This window comes from Schistocerca serialis, chromosome 5, assembly GCF_023864345.2.
Source record: "Schistocerca serialis cubense isolate TAMUIC-IGC-003099 chromosome 5, iqSchSeri2.2, whole genome shotgun sequence".
Taxonomy (NCBI): domain Eukaryota; kingdom Metazoa; phylum Arthropoda; class Insecta; order Orthoptera; family Acrididae; genus Schistocerca; species Schistocerca serialis.
The window spans coordinates 160,974,256-160,982,279 of record NC_064642.1 but is presented as its reverse complement, the minus strand read 5'-3'; the positions used below and the strand labels follow the sequence as shown (position 1 = coordinate 160,982,279).

Sequence of the window (8,024 nt, the reverse complement as noted above, 5' to 3'; positions counted from 1 at the left end):
CTAACCGGCCGCCGTATCATCCTCAGCCTATAGGCATTACTGGACAGGATATTGATGGTTATGAAGTCCGCTCACCACTATTGTCAGTTTTACGACGAATGCCACTACTTGTCAATGAAGTATCTCTAAACTTGCCTCACAAGGACTGAGTGCACCTCGCTTGCCAACAGCGGTCCAGAGACCGGATGGTCACCCATCCAAGAGCTAGCCAAACCCGGTAGCACTTAACTTCAGTGATCTCACTGGAACCCGTTTTACCACTGCAGCAAGACCGTTGTCATTTAACACTGCAATAAATAAAATAAAACAAAAAAAAAACCTTGGTAGCAGTGGGAATCGAACTCAAGTCAACGAGTTGCGACCCAATTTGCTTCACCACTCGCCCACGTCGACTATATACCTGTCGCTCCTCAAAAACCCCTCACACTCCATGCTTCCACAATACGTTACACGTAATTTCATAGAAATATAGTGCTATGGTGCTGTGAGCAACGTAGCACTCTTAGTGCCAGAAAGTCCATCTGCACATCAGGGCACGCACAGTTGAAAACAGAGAGATGTGATCCTTCGCATTGGATGATTGTAGTGCACATGGCCATCATTTGAGCAATCACTCTATGCTGGTTTCTAGGTATCTCGGATCTTTAGATTGCATACCAGTATGCCTTCAAAGGGAAATGGTGTAATTTTAGTGCAATTTCCGAATTGCATTCGAAGAGAAATGGCTTAATTTCAGTGCGATTTGTGGCTCGGATTCAAGGAGAAATTCCATGATTTTAGTGTGTACACACGCAAGATATGTAAAATAATACACAAAATGTAGAGATTTAGATCAAGGTACGTCATGATTCTTGTGTATTTGCAAGCCATAAATCGGGGAGTATATTTGAGATGTCTGCGCGATGACTGCATAGAGCAAATTTTCGAAGATCACAAACAATACATTTTAACAGACATCCGTTATAGATACGTTTGAATCAATCTTCATTATCAGATCATTTACCACCAGACCATAATTTTTTCATCTGGAAAAAACCACCGACGACAGCGTTATCAAGTTTGGAAATACGAGTAGATAAAAATCTATGGACCACTTCATGTAGGAACCCTAGGAAACATAACAGTTATAAGAAGGATTAATGCAGGATTAATGCTGCAAACGAGAGGCTGTGATCAAACAGGCTTCTGTTTCTGAGAAGTATACTATTCTCTGAATAATGGCTAGAATAGTCTAAGCTGATCCACTTTGAGGGAATATTACTAGATGTTGCCGTTACGTTTTTTTCTACACAGCTGATTCCTAGCAGATCTTACCGACCGTACCACCAGCTTTCCAAATGGCAACAAATTTCACGGTTGCATCGCGTTAGAACTTGTCTGTTTACTGCTTGCAAAATAGCTTTCAGTGCCATTGTTCCTTGTCGCCTTTTAGAAGCAGCAACATTCACTGCCACAAAGACACTTGGTTATGACTTTTTTGTAGACATCCTTCGATACGCATCCAGTGTTACCACAAATCGCTCGTCTTTACAAATCACCTCAATAGATGGAATTACCCTTTCGGATATTTCCTGTATCTCATGAAATTTTGGCTCTATGGACAGTTATAGTGTCTGGTTGTCAAATGATTATTATTAAGCATTAAGATTCTGGTCATACATAAAGCACACCAGTGGCAGGACCCAATTAATACCTTCAGTGCGTGATATCAACGGTGAAGTCACTGATGACAGTGCAACTAAAGCAGATTTATTAAACACGGTTTTCCAAAACTCCTTCAGCAAAGAAGACGAAGTAAATATTCCTGAATTCCAATCAAGAACAACTGCCAAGATGAGAAACATAGAAGTAGATATCCTCGGTGTAACAAAGCAGCTTAAATCATTTAATAAGGGCAAGGCCTCCGGTCCATATTGTATACCAGTCAGGGTCCTCTCAGAGTAAGCAGAAAAAATAGCTCCATATTTAGCAGTTATATGCATCCACTCGCTCACAGAAAGACCCATGCCTAAATACTGGAAAATTGCTCAAGTCACACCAATACCCAAAAAGGGAAGTAGAAGTAATCCGCTGAACAGGCCCATATCACTAACGTCGATTTGCAGTAGGGTTTTGGAACATCTACTGTATTCGAACATTATGGAGTACCTCGAAGAAAACGATTTATTGACACACAGTCAGCACGGATTCAGAAAATATCGTTCTTGTGAAACACAACTAGCTCTTTATGCTCATGAAGTAATAAGTGCTATCGGCAGGGGATGTCAAATTGGCTCCATATTTTTAGATTTTCAGAAGGCTTTCGACACCGTTCCGCATAAGCGTCTTCTAACTAAACTGCGTGCCTACGGAGTATCGCCTGAGTTGTAAGACTTGATGCGTGATTTCCTGCCAGAAAGGTCACAATTTGTAGTAATAGACGGAAAGTCATCGACTAAAAAAGAATTAATATCCGGTGTTCCCCAAAGAAGTGTTATAGGCCCTCTATTGTTCCTTATCTATATTAACGACATGGAGACAATCTGAGTGGCCGTCTTAGATTGTTTGTAGATGATGCTGTCATTTACCGTCTTGTAAAGTCATCAGATGATCAAAACTACTTGCAAAATGATTTAGATAAGATTTCTGTATGGCGCGAAAAGTGGCAATTGACCCTGAATAAAGAAAAGTATGAAGTTATTCACATGAGTACTAAAAGAAATCAGCTAAATTTCTATTACGCGATAAGTCACACAAATCTGAAGGCTGTAAATTCAGCTAATTACCTAGGGATTACAATTACAAATAACCTAAACTGGAACGATCACATAGATAATATTGTGGGTGGAGCAAACCAAAGACTGCGATTCATTGACAGAACATTAGAAGGTGCAACAGATCTACTACAGAGACTGCTTACACCACGCTTGTCCGCCCTATTCTGGAGTATTGCTGTGCGGTGTGGATCTGCATCAGGTGGGACTGACGGATGACATCGAAAAACTACAAAGAAGCGCAGCTCGTTTTATACTATCGCGAAATAGGGGAGATAGTGTCACAAACATCATACGTGAATTGGAGTGGCAACCATTAAAAGAAAGGTGTTTTTCGTAGCGACGGCATCTTCCCATGAAATTTCAGTCACCAGTTTTCTGTTACGATTGCGAAAACATTCTGTTGGCAGCCACCTACATAGGGAGAAATGATCATCGCGATAGAATAAGAGAAATCAGGGCTCCCCCAGAAAAATTTAAATGCTCGTCTTTCCTGCGTGCCGTTCGAGAGTGGAACGGTAGAGAGACAGCTTGAAGGTGGTTCATTGAACCCTCTTCCAGGCACTTTATTGTGAATAGAAGAGTAATCACTTAGACGTAGATGTAGAAGTTTAATACCGAAATTTTTCATTTAACGAGCAGTGTGTACTTGATAACATAGAATGTAACGTAATTGGGAAGAATAATTTTAGATTAAGTATTTAATCGCCGTCATCCTTTAATCTCTGTCGTCCTTAACGTTCGGGAGGTGGTTATTATGACTCCGCTACGATATTTAGTGAATGAAATAGTTTCTGACATAGTACTGGAACAGCTTTGTCAGTGGATTCAGGACTTCCCAGCAGTCAGAAATCAACAGATCGTTAATAATAGGGAGAAACTGTAGGACATAAAAGTGATTTCGTAAGTATGCTTAGGAGTGTTGAGGGGATTTTATTGTACGTGATGTATACATATGACCTGCTTGCGATGCCACACGCAGATATTTCCTAATACGAATTCGTATTCGCCTATAATCGACATTGAGTGATGATTGGACACTTAAATGTTTGTGGACGGACACTCGGGTGTAGTAAGTAAGTAGTATTCACCTTATTGATATCTCTCTAGGATGTAGAGCTTGTATCTCACCACATAAATAGAGTTTTAATTAAAGGAACCGGCAAACTAACGTTATTAAAAGCCTAAACATTGATGATGCTTAGCTACGGTGTTGATATTCTTATTAGTTGTATATCATGTAGTAATTACTTTCTTATTACATTATAATATCTGATCATTCTGTAAGTAAATGTGCTTTGTATTATTATTAACACATTACACTTTATGTCGAAACAAGCCTACGATGATGCGATTACACCTTCATTAAACAGTGAAACATTGTATTCTGCATCTTAACAAACTGGAAGTTACTTTCGTCGCACGCAAACCGATTTATGAAATCGTGTGGACTGAAATATCGCCAAAGTAATTTTATGTTTTAGTTAAAAAAACACACACTGTATTTTGGTGTATTCTTCTGCAACACTGCATCCAATTTACTACAATATTCATCATAAAGTAAACTGTAAAATCCTTTGGTAGTATTACGATGTTTCACACAATGATACCAGTAATAGAAATGTAGAACTTGTTATATTTAACACCAGTTTACATATATTTACAAACAGAGAGATGGGGTCACGAATTTTACAATTTGGTGTCCTAGAATGAAAATTATTATACACTTCTACGCTGAACTGCACCAATAAAAAGATATATTTAATCTTTTCACAGGTGGTGAGGACAGCTTATGGCTTCTTACAAGAATTGATGCAGTACGAAGAATATGCAAATTTTTAACTGTAGCTTAGATGTCGCAGTACTTGCCATCGTTATGCTTGGCAGCACAATAGATCTTGCTGTAACGTAATGCCTGCAGTAAGCCAGCGTACAACAACTTCAAACTGGCCATAAGAAACACCTCTGTTTTCTTAGATAGTGTATCACTACCTCCTTTTTGCGTAACTGTTATGGTGCTGAATTGATTTAGTTATTTCGTAAAAGTCAGAACAGACTCCTACGTGTGGTTTGAAATACACACGCCGGCGTCAGTCGCGACCTACAGCGATGATTTTGTAAAGTAGCAATTTAGATTCGGCATATTCTTTATGGGAACGCCACGTATAAATACATGTGTCTTAAATATACGTAGCGTGAGTTAATCTCCATTGGCAGGCAAAAAATTATTTATTATTAATGGAAATTTTACGCTCTCTTTCAAAGAATGACAACGTAACGTAACCTGCAACTAACCCAGCGGTAATATAGAGCATTAAATGATTTCTTTTCGCAGGAAATTAATCTGATTTTATATAGAAAGAAAGAATGGTACAAACACCTGCGTATTATTAAAATAATTGCAAGGAACTTCTATAACTTTGTGTCTTTAGGAACTGAGGTAACTTTTAACCCTTCGAAGTAACTGAAAATATATTAAACCAGAGGCGAAGTCTCACCTAACCCTTGCGGTGCTGAATCTTGAAAGCATTTCGTAATCAGAAATGTAACAGTTAAAGTTTATATATATTACACTTGAAGTTCAATGCTCTCATGGAACATATTGAAATACAGTATTTGTCAGCAAATATTATCAGACTCGACAAAATGACAGATATTAATTTGTTATTTTGCATTACCTTCGTATCAGTTGGCAACGGCGTTGCCGTAGTGGATACACCGGTTCCCGTCAGATCACCGAAGTTAAGCACTGTCGGGCGTGGTTGGCCCTTGGATGGGTGACCACCCAGGCCGCCATGCGCTATTGCCATTTTTTGGGGTGCACTCAGCCTCTTGAAGCCTATTGAGGAGCTACTCGACCGAATAGTAGCGGCTCCGGTCAAAGAAAACTATTATAACGACCGGAAGAGCGAAGTGCTGACCACACGCCTCTCCTCTCCGTGCCCTCACCTGAGGATGATACGGCGGTCGGATGGTCCCGATGGGCCACTTATGGCCTGAAGATGGAGTGCTTCCATATCGGTTGAATAAATCGCGTCATACATTTGATAGGTTTCCAGGTGATGCCACAATAGGAGCTGCTTAAAACACTGCAGAACTGAATTAATAGTAGCAACTTTATCTCGTCTATCCGAGGCTTTTATAACACTCATGCTCAATTTTGTCCACCACAACGTAATGCACGTGTTTGCTATTTCACACGTAACTCCAGGCTGTCTTCCACTTCTACTTAGAAAATGTTCTAGGGAGTAAAAAGGAGGTAATGCTGCCAGCAAAACCCCTCCACGGGGAAGTCCCTACTAATTACGTCTTAAAACTAAAGACATGATCCTGTACATTTGTATTTACCTAAGTCCATGTCAATTACAATGATGAAATAGACCTATGATTTAAAATTTCTCATTTATGTGTCATTTATCTGTCTGGGGGCAGCTCCATACAGTGATAGGTGAGTTCAGTTTATCACTGTTATCGCTAGATGGCATAAGTGTACTAATCGTGTTCTGACACCTCATTACTTTCTATATATTGTTAGGCGTCTATGCACGGCAAATACTCGTAATAACAAGTTATAAAAATAAACTTATATTATTGAAAAGAAACAAATTATACAACATGGTAATGAAACTTGTATCGTTACATGATGATTTTTGAGATGTTAACATGGACTAGTTTGTGTAATGCTCATTAAATACCCTTCTCATAATATGTATATCTCATTAGTCTAAACTCCTACACACTCTTAACTGTCTCAACCCTGCCCCCAAATCAACCTCTGCTCCACTTCTATGTTCATGGACGTCGCCGAGGTGGAATGACTTGCGTGCCTCAAACAACTTTACCGTAGGTGTAACCACAGTCAGTGAATGGATGTACGAGAAATTGTCACACTAAGTGATGGTTACTGACCAGGGGCAACTGCTTTTTCAGTTATTGCAAAGACAACAGTCTGGATTAGTGACTGTTCTGGCCCTGTGAAGTTAGCCAACATGGCCTTGCTACGCTGATGCTGTGAATGGCCAAAACCAAGGAGGAACAACAATCGCTGGTTTTCCTGAGGGCATCCAGTTCCACAGTATTATTAAATGATAATGACATCTTCTTCGGTAAAATATTCCTGTTTGCTGGCTCCTGTTCCGTGTGATGTATCGGTTGCTGGTACAGCTATATTTGTTGTATATAAATCAAATTTAGGAAGAGACTACTTTCAGAGAGCTACTTAATAATTATTTGAAAACATCATTAAGAGTATCTTCTTTTCCTTTCTCATGATGCTTTCTCTGCAGTAAAACTTACTATAACGGCAGTATCCTTTCCAAAATGTACCAATTCTGAGTACCAATAAGTGGAAGATCATGCATATAGATAAAAGAAAGGAATGAATCCTGAAGTTAACCCTGTGAGACTGTTCACGTGACTTCTTCCATGTCACCAAAATTTTCTCTCCTTCCAACATTGTTTGAATTGGAACTTCGTGGGAGGTTAGAACAGTGTAAAAGACCAACACTCGAACTTGGGGCTCTTGCCTTTCTGGGCCAGCTGAGCTACACAAACACAACTAACGACCCATCCTCACAGCTTTACTTCCGCCAATATATAATCTCTATTGATTGAATTACTCAGCACAACTTTCTGCACTCTCTTTATGAAGCACTATTCAAACAGAATGCAACACGTTATACTGAGTAATCCAAACGATGGTGGAAGGAGAGAAAATTTTAGTCAATGGGGAGAAATCACAAAGGCAGTCTCACATGGTTCCGTTTTGGGTTCTCTTCTGTACCTTATATAGGATGATTCAGTTGCTCCTACCCAAGAGTTTTATGGAACCCACAATGTCTTAAATATCACTCAGGAGACTGTCAGATCTAGAGAAACTGTAAACACGACTTTTTGTAGGGAATTTAAGTAGTTAAATTCTGTACTGTAATACGTTCTCGCTAGGGGTTGTAGTTTTAGAATTATTCAAGAACAATGTGTAAAGTGACGCTGAAATGCATTTTTCTTGAGTAACTCGAAAACCGTGGCCTCCAGTGAAAAATGTGGCTCAGTACTAAATCTAACTACATTCAAATTCCTTCAGAAAGGTCCTGTTCATTTTATTCTGCAGGACTAATTGTTTGCACGGAGCATGCAAGAAAATATGAAACTCTCACGCATGGGTTTTGAAGGCGTTGTGGGTTGCATGGAACCCGTCGGCAGGAGTAGCTGAATCACCCTGTATATCCACTGTGTAATGATCAGCGGAATGTATCTGCGGACGAGCACGCA

At 39.6% G+C, this 8,024-nt stretch overlaps 1 pseudogene; it reads left to right on the top strand.

Moving 5' to 3' along the window:
• The first annotated feature begins 5,444 nt into the window (after positions 1-5,444).
• LOC126482951 (5S ribosomal RNA) lies at positions 5,445-5,562 on the top strand (annotated as a pseudogene).
• The last annotated feature ends 2,462 nt before the right edge of the window (positions 5,563-8,024 follow it).